At 35.7% G+C, this 14,578-nt stretch overlaps 1 long non-coding RNA gene across 1 annotated transcript; it reads right to left on the minus strand.

Moving 5' to 3' along the window:
- Window positions 1-1,508: 1,508 nt before the first annotated feature.
- On the minus strand, window positions 1,509-12,865 carry LOC121107793. The gene is made up of 3 exons (XR_005842203.1): window positions 12,751-12,865; window positions 12,282-12,446; window positions 1,509-1,653 (listed from the first exon to the last, which is right to left on the minus strand). It is a non-coding gene; the product is annotated as an uncharacterized LOC121107793 (long non-coding RNA).
- Window positions 12,866-14,578: the final 1,713 nt, after the last annotated feature.

Here is a 14,578-nt window from a genome sequence, read left to right on the forward strand (position 1 = left end):
TCACAGGAGAAAAAGGGAAAGGTGCTTCCTTTTGAACTACATTTCATAGGTCAAATACGAACACAGGCCAGTTAAGAGGTCACGATTTATCTGTGGCAGCTCTTGGCTGTTAAGGAAAAGAACAGGTTTCCCTGGGCTTTAGCAGCTGTTTCAGAATTTCCTACAAAAACGGACAATGTTTTTCAAAGTAAGTATCTACTCTTCATGGGGAAAAAAAACAAAACAAAACAAAACAAAAAAAAAACAAAAAAAAACACCCACAGAAATTTTTTTGCTCTCAAATAAATAATTACTATGTATTATTTTGGGAAATTTGGACACACACACACATTTTTGATCCCTTTTCTTTGTAAAGACGTTGTCAGAAACAAAGAGAGAATTAATAAGTGAAAGATGAATTAAATCATCTAAAATGATTTAGACTTGAAATAATGTAATCAATGTGTATGACAGTTATCTTTCTTACTCTACATATTTGTAGATTCCACATGGAGAAATTAGTTATTAGAACACTACCAAAATTTTCAGTTCCTGTCTATTAACACAATGTTTTCTTGTGGCTTAAAATGTGTATTCTTTTTTTTTTTTTTTAAGAAGGACATGTGATCAAAAAATCTATTTCGAATTAATGGTTCCTAAAAACATAAATATATATTATAAAGCATTCTATCTGTATGAAATACCCACTACATAAGCAAGAAGCATAATTGCTGAGTGTAAAGGAAAACATAACTGCTTTTTTTTTTTTTTTGTAAAATTAGATAATCAAAATGGAATTGTAAATTTGAAAAAAAAAATTCTAAATTTGAAATGTAGAGATATGACAAAATCATAACTAAGGAAAGAAGAAATGAATGTAATACTGCAAAACAGAAACCCTTTATTTCAAATACAGATATTGCAACAAACCTTAATAAAGTATTTACATTTTGTAAATTGCCTACTACTGTTCAGCAGATCTCTTTTAATTGAGTCAGGAAGATGACTGTACTGTCTCAAACATGAACCCAACCCTGAAAAAATTCTGCAGTGATGAAATAAGGAAAAATCACAGGCTGGTCTGAGTCCCTGCTTAAAAATGTCTGCTGAATTGGGATCTAATTTTAAGATAGAGAGGAAATGATTAGAGAAAAAGATCACTTAGATTACAACCAGCATTTCTGATACCAAGTAGAGAGTTAAAAAATAAAAAGCAAAACACAATTACAACACATTCTCCAGCATTGGTCTATGTAAACATGTCAACGGTTTACAGGCTGGTTCAGCCCGGTTCCATGAGTAGTGAGGTGGAGAGAATTGAGAATCCGCACCTCTGGAAAGTGAAACAGGGGACCCTGAATTATTAAAAGCAGCGGCAACAATCTGGGGAGAAACAAACTAATTTACTAAATATGGTATCGGAATGCAAGATAACACACTATAATACAATATAATTATAATTTAAGCTAATAAATCAAGTATAAAGAGAGAGTGTCCAACAGGTGAAAAGGTCTCACCATAATGCTGAAGTGAGATATGCAGTTGGGTTGAGCAGTAGGGAGGAGAGCTGCAAAAAAGCGGAGGTCTTGTGACCTTGCCAGGGGTTGTATCTCCTCTCTGAAAGTAAGGTCTTCTGGGGTATGTAGTTCTTCTATTCTGGACAGGTGCCTGGAACTAGAGCATTAACTCTTTAATTCCCAGTGCACTACATGATGTTATGATGTGGAATACCAATAGCCAAATATAAAACCATAACAACAGAGATACCTACACAGGCACGCACACTTACATACATACATATGCACACTTATGTAAGCATACATGCATGATTTGTTATCATTTCTTTAGTAATACTAATGAATAAAGTAATTGTGGAAATGGTAATATGCTACCTGAAGTTCTGAGAGCTACTGTTCAGTGAAATGATAATGTGAGGCTTTGTGTGTGAAGCAGCATTCCTTGCACATATTGACACGATCAACTTATAGTATCTTACTCCTACAGGACTCCTGCTGAACTTGGCTGTGAGGAAACTTCTACCTTTCATGTCACAAGCTGTAGCTAAGTGCTGAGCTGCCAAGAGATGATTTCTATCCTAGAACAGAGAATTTTAATAGCACAGTAAAATTAAGCAGCTACATGTTCTAATTGGGACTTAAACAGGAATTGCTATTGGACAGCAAAACCCATAATCCCCAGTGGCACAGAATGCCTCCTATTGATGTCTACTTCTTCTAAAGACTGAATGAGTCATTCATATTCTTTATTTAAATCATGAGTCTAGGTTATGATTGTATTATGCATGAACTAATAAGAATTTGACCTGATCTGCAGAGGGTCCATCTGGATGACTGGAAAGCCTGTGTAACTGAGAATTCTAGAAATTCTGTGCAACTCTAAGCTAAGTGCTAGAAATTGTAGATAATAAGATATGCTGATTGTTGATTTATGTTCTTCTGTAATAATAAATCTCCAATTATAATTATAGCCAGAACCTTCCTATACTCTATAGTGTCAACTGACAATACCACATTAACCTTTGCCTAATTCTTGCAAATGAGTTTTCAGCATATGCAATGGATTTTCACAAAGACAACTGTCTTTGCTATCTTCCAGTATGCTCTAAGACGAGCATAATTATCTGGGTCTTCTTTCAGTTTATATTCATGTAATACCTAGTGAAGCTTAACTTCTCCTGGGAACATAAAAAATAAAAGAAAGGTATTATAGCAAAAATTGTTTGAGTCATCTTGATACCTAGAGTTAGCTATTTTTCAGCAATAGTGGCTCTCTGTGCCTCCAAAATCAACAACAATTCAGCAAGAGTTTACTACTGGTTCATAAAGTTGGAATTTCATGAGCAGGCGCTTTCAGCAAAAGGCTCACCCATAATCACCAGCCCACAGTGTCAAAGTATTTCTTGCCATCTACCATTGTGTCTTTTTAACAGGTTTAGGCTAAATAAGCCAGCATTCTCTAGGGACTCTCTGTGACAGCATTACTGGAGAATCAGATCTGCCTAATTTCTGTGTGAAAGCACAGAACTGAACATCACTGGGGTAATGATGATGGTGATCATACCTCACATTGTTATCATTTGTGATTTACAAAGTAGCAAGTGACAAGACTGAACTCTACACAATGCCACCTGTATAAATCTTAAAAGTGAATAAACAATGAATGATACAGCTCTGATTCCATAAAGGTGTGAATGAAGCCATTTTACCATGATTGTATCAAACTGTCAAATCAGTAACTTCAGTTTGTCTAAGTCACTAGTAAGAACATGCATACTCTTTTTGCCCATAAGAGCATTAGTAGCGATGTCTCTTCCAGACATTATGTGAATTCATGTACCAAGCTAAGTTATTTTATCTTTTCCATAGCCAAGTCTGAAGCATTTTGTTAGTTTCTACTGCTGCAGATAGTGTAGAAACACACTGAAGAATATTAAAAGAATAATATTAAAATTAATTTTAAATTAATTAAAATAAAATGAAATAAATAAAATTTAAAGAGTTGGCTATAATTATTAATATCAGAAGACCAATCTTTGTGCCTTCAAATATATTGTAAAATATTTTTAGAAGGAATGCATTTGTGATAATTTTGACAACTAGTAGTTGGTGGCAGAGAAGCTATGAAAATTCTTTGTTTACGTGGTATTCAAGCTTATTCTTTCTTTTAATCAAATTATTTCTGACAAAGTTTATTTCCTACTTTCCTACCTTTAAATACATCTGTCATATTTGATCATCAAATACAGACTGTCATAAAGTATGGATGCAGTTCACCCAGAAAAAAATTAAAAAGCAAATCAGCTCTGTGTCAATACAAGGCTGGATTTTACCAGTCATGAAAGGTACAGAGTAATTTATCTGAATAGACATACTCTAGGGAATCTCAAGTCTCTGACTGTGTTATTGAGTCAAGGTGAAATAGAGACAGCAATGCATTAGCACTTTCATGTTCTTATAAAGTTTTGTGACCATTAACATATCATGTCATGTTGGATTTCTCTTTTACGTGTAATGAAGGACATTTTCACATCTTCTTAATTTAGCTCTATGGTCTACTATACCATGCAATTAATTATTACTTGACTTTCTGCATACATTTATTCTCAAGAGTACAAAATCACAATTTAATTAACCAATTTTTATGTATTTCTAATATTGGATTTAACACAAACTACCTTGAAAATGAAGCTTGTTTTTCCATTCTTCATCTCAGACTGTACTCATTCAAATACTGTGTTTCATTAAAAAACTGGCAGCTTTGCTGGCTCAGTCAAAGTTTCAGAAGTGTATTTATCCAGCTATAAGTAATACGCATTCATACTTGCAATGCTGGGAGTTGAAGTGCTGTCAGATTTTGTTGGGACTGCACTTCTTTATCCATTAAACTGCCTCAGGGGAAGCAAGTACTTCTGAGGCAACCTGAATTTCAGGCAAGCTTCTGTCAGACAACTTTTTGGTAAAAGCATTGTGGCTGAACACTGGGCAGAAGACATAGTGGACTTGTCAAATTTTGTCCAGATTTAGAACAAATGCTGGGAATTGTGACAATAGCAGACAGTACTGTCAATGTTGTTCTACTGACTGTAAGAGAAATATTTATTCATCTCACTTCAGCTCCAGCCACTGGCTGCTGGATAGATTGTAGCTTCAGCAAATTTTGAATTGAGTGGCCAGACATAATCCTACTCTTTCTTTACTCTTTAATCTTTCACCATTGCAGGTGAAGTAGGCCAGAACAATGAATTGTTAGACTCTATAAAGGTTGTTCTTTCAGGGGTCTTAATTTACCTGGAAATCCTTACTTTTGAAGATATCATTGTGCAGTGCTTTTACAGTAGGACGGATAAAACAATAAAATCCCTTTGAAGTGAAAACAGCCAACTGTTTAACCCACTTTTTGGGAAACATTTGAAGACACAAAATGGCTTAAAAGAAGGCATTCTGTCAGGAGCTATGAACTTCAGAAAAGCTGAAAAACAGTACTCTCACACATTTCTAATTAAATATACAATTAAAAACCTCTCAGTGGCCCCTAAGGCTTCCCAGCCTAGTTAACAGAAAACTTCTCATCTTACTTTAACAAGCAAGATAAAACTTTTTTTTTTTTTTCCTAATATCCACTGTTAAATAAAATGCCTTCCCATTTTGTTTCCTCACTGTGCTGCAGTAATTTATTTAAAGGTTAATCAAATGGCTCAGGATTTTAGAGAGAAAAAAAAGAAAAGATAATGAGCATTAAGTAAGTGTTTTTTTTTTTTTTTTTTTTAAGTTACTGTAATACAGACTGCATTTTGGGAGAGACTCTTTAACAGGGGAATGCAGTGACAGGGTAAGAGATGAAGGTATAAATTAAAAAAGGGTAGAATTAAATTAAATATAGGGAAGAAATTTTTCTCATAGTGGACGGTGAGATGCTGGAACAGGTTGCCCAGGTAAGTTGTGGATGCCTCGCTGCTGGAAGTGTTCAAGGCCAAGCTGGACTGGAATTTGAGCAACCTGATCTAGTAAATCAATGATGGGGAGTTTGGAACTCGATGATCATTAATCATCAATCCAACCCAAACAATTCTATAATTGTATGATTTTGGGTGATTTTTTTTTGATTGAGTAATATGCATGTATAATATCACTGTGTATTATGCAAAATATCTACTTATTTTAACACATTTGAAGATATTTTAGTGTAAGTATTCAGATTAGTTCTTTTCAGATGAAACATTTTTAGTTCAGTTCCATCTCCTTTTAGATGGAACAGGTAAGATACACATAGTAGAAGTTCCATTGAAACAGCAGTGATTAGAGACTGTTGTTTCAGTTCTCCCTTCTCCAAAGGATCTTTAGTTCTGAAACTCTGGATGAAATATATACAAGATAAAATGCATGTATCTTTAGTTCTGAAACTCTGGATGAAATATATACAAGATAAAATACATGTATACCTATAATGAATTAGTGTAGTCAACGTACAGGGGAGGAATGGGCACAATCTTGGTTTCAATGGGGAGAGTAGGATGGTGCAAAGAAACAATGGAGAATAATTCCATCAGAAATGAACCTATGGAAAGTGTTCAGGGGGGTACTGAAAGCACTTTGTACAGCCAAAGAGACGATAAGAGAATATTAATGTGAATAAACATTAACATGAATCCACACTGAAAAAATTCCTACACAGTACTTCTGCTTTTGAACTCCCCATCTTCATGGTTAATGCTGCATTTTCACATGTAAATCCTTATTTTTTCTTTTAGGTAATAGAAACCTTCTCAACCCATCATATATTGGTGGGACATAGAGTGGTTAAACAGTATATATATAGCTTTTAAATTCTTTACCTTATATGAAAATGACTAAGGCCTGGATTAATCTTTTGTGTTATAGTCAGAACAAATCTTCTGTCACAAATATTTTTTTAAAAGGCTGCTGAAATGTTATACATATATATATATATATAATTTTTTTTCGTTTGAATTTCAATTTAACAAAAACAAGTATTACTGACAGATATGTTCAGTGAAGTAATATTTGAAGTTTTTCTCCTTTAAAAAATTGTCACTATTTGCCTTTCTACATTCCTTCTCTAGGAAGAAAAAAATTGGCAAACTATGTAGAAAACTTCCTTTCTGGATTCAAAACTTCATGAAATAAGTTACAGAGTAAACAGACTTATTTGTCATTTTTATCTCTTCAGATCTATGTTTTGTAATGATCCTCTTTAGAGTTTAAGCTCTGCTAGAAGCATCTATTTTTTTTTTTTGACAAATGACTAATGTCTTCACATAGTTATTTCATTTAAATATCATAACGTAAGTAACATAGTCATATGTGATAAAGTATTAATTAATTAACTAATACTAAAGTATAACAGAAATATATATCTTAAGTGCACATTTTCAATCAGAGATAATTCTGAGAAGAAAATGGCATAAATACTGTCAGAAAAAAAAAATCCAACATAACCAATTTTAATGTCCTCAGGGAATGATGAAATGTCAAGTAAGTGTTTTTAGAGATCTAATTTCCTGAAATCTTTTGGAAATACAAAAAATGTACAGCATACTTTACTTCCTGATCAATAGCAACTTGTCCAAAAGACATCCTTCTCCTTTATGGCTTCTCTTCTTAGAAAAATCACTGGATTTCCTTAGCTTTGTACACATAAAACCACTTTGCAACCTGATGAATCAGCTGCCTGTGATCAATCTTTTGCAATGACTGAAAGTTTAGACTGTTTGTTCCATTTCTTTTTATTAATAATTGAGGTTGGGACAATAAAATATCAGAAAATCATAAGTTGTGTTCTCCTTCATATTCTCAAATAATAAGAATAAAATTTGTATGTACTTATAAGTATACACATTATAATGAGATAAGATTCTGCTTCACTTAATGAGTATCACAGTATGGATTGAGTATATACTCTTTTTTTTTGACTAAACTATTCTGGATTTTACCCAGGGAAAATTTATACCTCAGAGGTAAATGAGATTTTCCAGTTATGCTCCTCTTTGAATCCCTTAACTGAATTAATAAATTCTTGGGACTGTATTTCTGTACAGAATAGTCATGATATTGAGTTAAAAATGTATGTTTCAATGGGATTTACTAATATTCCCAGAAATGGTCTCATACTGTGTCCTGGTTTAAGCTGGAATAGAGTTGATTTTCTTCATAGTATCTAATATGCTGCTATGTTTTGACACTAGGAGAAAAGCAATGCTGATAACACAATGATGTTTTAGTTGTTGCTGAGCAGTACTGTACAGAGCCAAGGACGTTTCAGTTTTTCAGCTTCTCGTACTGTCTTGCCAGCAAGGGGTCTAGAGTATACAAGGAGATGGAAGGTTGACCTCAACTGGCCAAAGGGATATTCCATACGATAAGACACTGTTTGAAAAAAACTATAAAACAGAGAAAAGTTGTCTTGGAGACTGCCACAGCTCGAGGACTGGCTGAATATCAGTCTATGAGTGCTGAGCAATTGCTTTGTGCATCACTTGTTTTGTGTATAACGTATAATTATATACATAATTTATATTTTTATATATATAATTTTTATATGTAATAAATACATGTATCTATTTTCTGTCTTCATTTTCTGTGTTAGTTGTTATCCCAAGCTGTGAGTTCTACCTTTTTTCTTCTGCCCTGATTCTCTCCACTATTCCCACTGGGAGAGGTGGGAGTGAGTGAAAGCCTGTATGGGGTTTAGTTTCTTGCCAGAATCAGCCACAACAGCTAAAAACGCATTTTTAGCAGCATTTTCTAATATTCCCAGAAATGCTCTCTGACTCTAAATCACTTACTAAAGCACTAGTGGATGAGGGCATTGAGTGCACCCTCCGTAAGTTTGCAGATGACATCAGGTTGGGAGGAAGTGTCAATCTGCCTGGAGGTAGAAAGGCCCTACAGAGGGATCTGGACAGACTGGATAGCTGGAGTGGGGCCAATGGGATGAGTTTCAACAAGACCAAATGCCGGGTCCTGCACTTTGGCCATAACAACACCAGGCAACACTACAAGGTTGGGGCAGAGTTGCTGGAAGACTGTAGATAAAGTGAACCTGGGGATGTTAGTGGATGCTCAGCTGAACATGAGCCAGCAACATGCCTGTGTGTCCAAGAAGGCCAATAGCATTCTGGCTTGTATCAAAAATAGTGTTGCTAGCAGGAGCAGGGATGTGATCACCCATCTGTACTTAGCCCTGGTGAGGCCACACATTGTGTGCTGTGCTCAGTTTTGGGCCCTTCAATACAAGAAAGACATTGATGTCCTGGAGCATGTCCAGAGAAGGGCAGCAAAGCTGGTGAGGGGTCTGGAGCACAAGTTTTATGAGGAATGGCTGAGGGAACTGGGATTGTTTATTCTGGAGAAGAGGAGGTTCAGGGGAGACCTCATCACTCACTACAACTACCTGAAGGGAGGTTGTGATGAGCTGGGGTTCAGCCTCTTTTCTTGTGTAACTAGTGATAGGACACCAAGCTGAGTGGTGCAGTTAATACATTACAATAAAGGGAAGCCATCCAGAGGGACCTGGACAGGCTGGAGAAGTGGGCCCATGAAAAACCAATGAGGTTCAATGAGGCCAATTGCAGGGTGCTGCATTTGGGTTGAGGCAGTCCCAGGTATTTATACAAACTGGAGGAGGATCTCCTTCAGGTCAGCCCTGCAGAGAAGGACTTGGGGGTCCTGGTGGACGAAAAGCTGGACATGTACCAGCAGTGTGCAGTTGCAGCCCGGAAAGCCAACTGTGTTCTGGGCTGCATTAAAAAAGGGGTGGCCAGCAGGGAGAGGGAAGTGATTGCGTCCCTCTACTCAGCTTTTGTGAGCCCCCATCTGGAGTACTGTGTCCAGGCCTGGAGCCCCCAGTATAGGAAGGATGTGGAACTCTTGGAGTGGGTCCAGAGGAGGAGATCAGAGGGCTGGCGCACCTCTCCTATGAGGAAAGGTTGAGGGAACTGGGATTGTTTAGCTTGGAGAAGAGAAGGCTCTGGGGAGATCTCGTTGTGGCCTTCCAGTACTTGAAGGTAGCATATAAGCAGGAAGGGGAACGGCTGTTTACAAGGGAAGATAGTGATAGGATGAGGGGGAATGGTTTTAAACTGAGACAGGGGAGATATAGGTTAGATATTAAGAGGAAGTTTTTCACTGAGAGGGTGGTGACACACTGGAACAGGTTGCCCAAGGAGGTTGTGGATGCCCTACCCTTGGAGGCATTCAAGGTCAGGCTGGATGAGGCCCTGGGCAGCCTGGTCTAGTGGTTTTTTAGTGGTTGGTGATCCTGCACATAGCAGGGGGGTTGAAACTAGATGATCTCCCTGGTCTCTTTCAACCTAGGCCATTCTATGATTCTATGATATGATTCTATGACTAGAGAGAATGGCCTCAAGTCATGCCAGGGGAGATTCAGACTGAGTGTTAGGAAAAACTTCTTTCAAAGAGTGGTCAGACACTGGAACAGGACACCCAGGGAAGTGGTGGAGTCAATGTCCCTGAAGGCATCCAAGAAACATTTGGATGTTCTAATGAGGGACAAGGTATAGTGGGAAATATTTGTGGTAGGTGGACAGCTGGACTGGATGATCTTGGAAGTCTTTTCCACTCTTGGTGATTCTATGATTCCATGTGAAGTTTGGAGGGATGAACTTAACTAAAGCAAATTCCTTGTGGAGCTGAACTTGTGAGATGGAAAAGAGAAAGGAAAGAAAAAGTATTACTTTATTATGTATCTTGACCAAGACTTATGACCGTGGAATTTGTGTTTTGGATTTGGAATGTCTCATAGGATAAGATTAATTTTATATAATTAATAGAATTGCAGTTTGAGGATCTGTATCTGACTCACCCAAAGACCAATTTCTTGCTATTAGAGGAAAATAAAAACTAGTGTAAGTTTAATTAATATATATATATATTTCATTCTAGAAAAAGTTGAAGAGAATCAGGAGATTTCAAATAATAATGGAATAAAGACATAAATAAAACGAGAAATAAAAGTAAACTGCTTATATTGTGAAAACCAGAGAGACTTCTGCAATGAATATAGAACTCTTAGTCAAGTGACAGAACAAAAATGGAACAAGGTGAAATTTAAAATATGGTCAAAATTTTTGAAAATATGACTACTGCACTTAGATTTTCTGTGCCTTTGAGGATAGTTACTCTTTGCGTAGCTATTATTTGGTGTAAAGAAATTTCAAGAAGTAGTCCTAGGTATAAGGAGATTAATAATAACAGCTGAGTCATAGTTAAAAGTCTGTAGAGACAATATTGTTGAAGTAAACTATAGTCCATCAGATCTACAGAAAGAAAAAGCAGACTTACTGCCTTTGAGACCTGTGTCTCCCTGCTAACCGTAGTTTCAAATATTCAACTCACTAACAGTGCTGAGTAACAAGTATTAATGGTAGTCAGTAAGAGCTAGAGAAATTACTGCTATAGAATTAAAGCTGCTGAGAATATTCAGAGTAAAGGAATGATACTGTCATTCATCAAAATAATGTCTACAGTTGCTAGAAATTTTCTTTGCTGAGCTGAGGTATATAGCAGATGAACGTGGAAGGCCAAAGAATGGTAAAAGTCCACTTCAAATATGAAAAAAGACCAAAAAACAGAAACAAAACAAACAAACAAACAAAAAACACAAAAAACCAAAAGCATCTTTTCCTCCTCATCAATTATTTATTTAGCAGGATCCACAGACTCATTTTATTTAAAGAGGAGGAGAAAAGTCTGAACAAAGTAATTCATTCTTGTGTTCACATTTTTTTTTCCTCTTTCGTTTTCAGTGTTCTTAGATTTGCAACCCCCAACATATCAATAAGTAAATAAATATATAAACTGTATGCCAAATCTTGAGCTCCAAATTAATTACAGACCTTATTAAATATGTATGCAACCTAAACACATTAAAATGATTTTTATGACAGAATTATATAATATGAATGTGATGTGCATCATACAAAAACATGTTTCCAGAAATCTTAACAACTAATTTGTTGCAAAATGGTAATATTTTATTTTATTTTATTTTATTTTATTTTTTGTATAGCAATAGAATAAAGTAGTTCTAGGACTATTCATGAAAATGGTCAAATAGTTTTAGCCATTTATAATAACTTTGATACCATTATAAGTAAGTACTTCAAACACCTCTTCTTGCATGCCGTAGTTTTCAAGGGGATTCACCGCAAGATTCCTACTAGAATGTATCATGTATCTAAATGAATGCTCCCTACCCTGGAAACTGATATGTTAGGACCCAATTCAGGAAATTTACATTCAGGAGAGTAACTTTAGATACATTTACATTCTCAGTGAATTCAGTGGAACAGCTGAATTCTGCTAGTATTTTCTGGATCTAGTTATTCAATTTAACACAGCAATACAGCTTGCAATCCTAATTCAAATCAAAAGGATTTTAGAATTATTATTATTATTTTTAATTATGTAGAAATATATAAAAAAATTATAGAATTGTGGATTCAATTAAGGATAATTTTTCAGTTATATGAAGATCAGATTAACTTCCATTGTTGAGAACTGAAAATCATCTCCTTCCCGAGGTTTTCCTTACATAACCAACTGGCAACTAGTTATATGCTTAACTGTTAAATGTTTCTGCAGCACGAAAATCAAGAACTATCATATATGCAACAAGATTATTGAATCAATTAATTTTTCATTTTAATTTGTACATAAAGCAAGAAACTATGATGTTTTGTTGGAGTAGAAATTGTGACAGTTCAAAATGTGCATGAATTCTAAATAGATTGTAGACTGTACCTTCTAAGTTCACCCCTTGGGAATTGTTGCTATAGTCTGAAGAATTAACTTTAAGGGACTTCATATGAAGAATTCTTTGGAAATACTCCCACTGGTTTCCATGGGTGTTTGCTCACAGTTCAGGTTTTACAGTAGATTAGAAGAAGAATGATATTGCAATTATATCTACAAAAAACAAGACACCAATTTTATTTTTCCTAAAATCATTGGAATGACCCTAGGTGTTAAATGAAGTGAATATTTGAAGAATTTCAAGATTCTATTTAATCTTTTTTTATCTGGCCATGTGACTGTAATAAGAAAACATACTGGAATACAGACCCACTACCCGTGTCGTCAGAAAAAAAACATCTACATTTTCTTACGTGGGAATAGGATTTAACTCTAGAATATAATAGAGTCTGCAGATAAGAAGGAGGACTCATGAAATAAGAGTTTCTGTCTCTTAATGTAGGCATATCTTACTCACAGACTGCAGTCAGCATGTGACCTGGCACATACTGTCCTGTGGCCTGGCCCTTGCACTATGCCATCACAGAGGTGGCTTTTCCACACCCAGCCCAGCCCTGGGCATGCCCCGATCACTCAGCAACAACCAGACATCTGTATGTGTTTGGTACTGTCTGAGCTGAAACCAAGGTACGGGAGGGAGTAGTGTAGTGCTGACTCAAGTTATGGCAAATCATTTTATGCATTTTTGTACAATGCTTAAATACAGTTCTGTGAACAGTAAAAAATACACAACCAGTATTACCCAAAGATCATACTGCTTGCTTTATTTTTCTTATGTCTTTTTTTTTTTTTTTCCTATTGTATTTAAAGCTCAGGTAAAAACATTTTGTACTTCAGCCTTTACTGCTTAATAAGATTTAGATCAGAAGTTGCTTTTTGGTACCAGTAACGATTAATTTTTTTTTTCTTTTTTTTAACTGTACAAGCATAACACTCCTTGGGAGGGAAAAAAAAAAAAAAGAAAGAAAGAAAGAAAGAAAGAAAGAAAAGGTAGTTATTCAGCACAATCACATCTGAGATGTCAAGATCTGTTCTTGAGAGAGGAGAGGCATCATTGCTGAATCCCGCTCTGTAACGAATATGAATGCACAGGAGCTTTTGGGGACTGGGATTCAAACCAGCTGCCTGGGTTTGTGAGTGGATAACTTCAGCCAGCCAGCTCCAGGAACAGAAGCATGAATGAGCAGTTGTGGGTATGTTTTCATTATATGGTAGACATTGCTATTTTATAATATTTTTGTCCCAGACATATATTACACCTTTACTTGGATTGTGCTGGTTCCTGAGCTACAGGCAAGCAAAATTGCTAGGGAAATAAGCTGCCATATATATATTCCTTTTCAGTTCCATTCTGGCTTGTGTTCAGGGAAAAATACAAAATTATTTGATTTAATGCTTTCCCTAACTGCAGAAGTACTTTCTTCAGTCGACTCTCCTCAGCTAACCTCACAGCACAGTGCATTAACAGTTGTGTCTGCCTGCAGCGGGGGAGGAAACACACCTTCATTGTCTCTGGAATAAAAAAACAGGTTAAACAGGTTTTTTTTGTTTTTGTTTTTGTTTTGTTTTTGTGTGTTTCTTTGTTTAGTTTGGCTTCAGCAGGGCTCCCAGATTTCCACATCTCCAGAAATCACACAGTTGGTGATTTTTCTTGGTTCCAAAATACTTAAGAGCCAGACATGCAAGAATTTCAAGGGTGGCAGAATTAAGGAAGGGGAGGATATTTTTAATCCCTTTTGTGTGTGTGTGTGTATGCTTAGGTGAAAGAGAAATTCTTCTGATTCTTCTTTCTTTTTCCTCTGAAATTATTTTGGAATTCCCACAGAAATTAAGTATTTTATGTATTATGCATAAAGCTGCACAGTATAAACAGGCTGCTTGCTTTGTGAAACCTCAGACTACAGGCCAGTGTGACAAATGGAAGCACATTAGGATTTGCTTGCTTTTCCTTTTAGCAAGCTTTCCAATCTTGAAAGAGCAAACACCTTTGCACAAAGCCTCGTCAATATTGTTGTCCAGATTTAAGCTTGGATCTATGTTTTCTTCTTTTGCTTATCACAGTGGATTAGAAAATCCAGACATTTTCCTTCTTCTGTCTATTCTTCAATAGTCACTAACTATATGTTATACTGAAATATGGTTATTCCTTAAAGTCAACCTAACACTTTCTCAAATCTTAGGTTTCTTGTCTAATCCCATTTTCATATTATAAATCACTATTAATTACATTTATTCTGTGGGAAAATTCAAGAATTTTATTAATTTATTAAACAGACTGTTTAATA

This window comes from Gallus gallus, chromosome 1 (assembly GCF_016699485.2).
Source record: "Gallus gallus isolate bGalGal1 chromosome 1, bGalGal1.mat.broiler.GRCg7b, whole genome shotgun sequence".
NCBI lineage: Eukaryota > Metazoa > Chordata > Aves > Galliformes > Phasianidae > Gallus > Gallus gallus.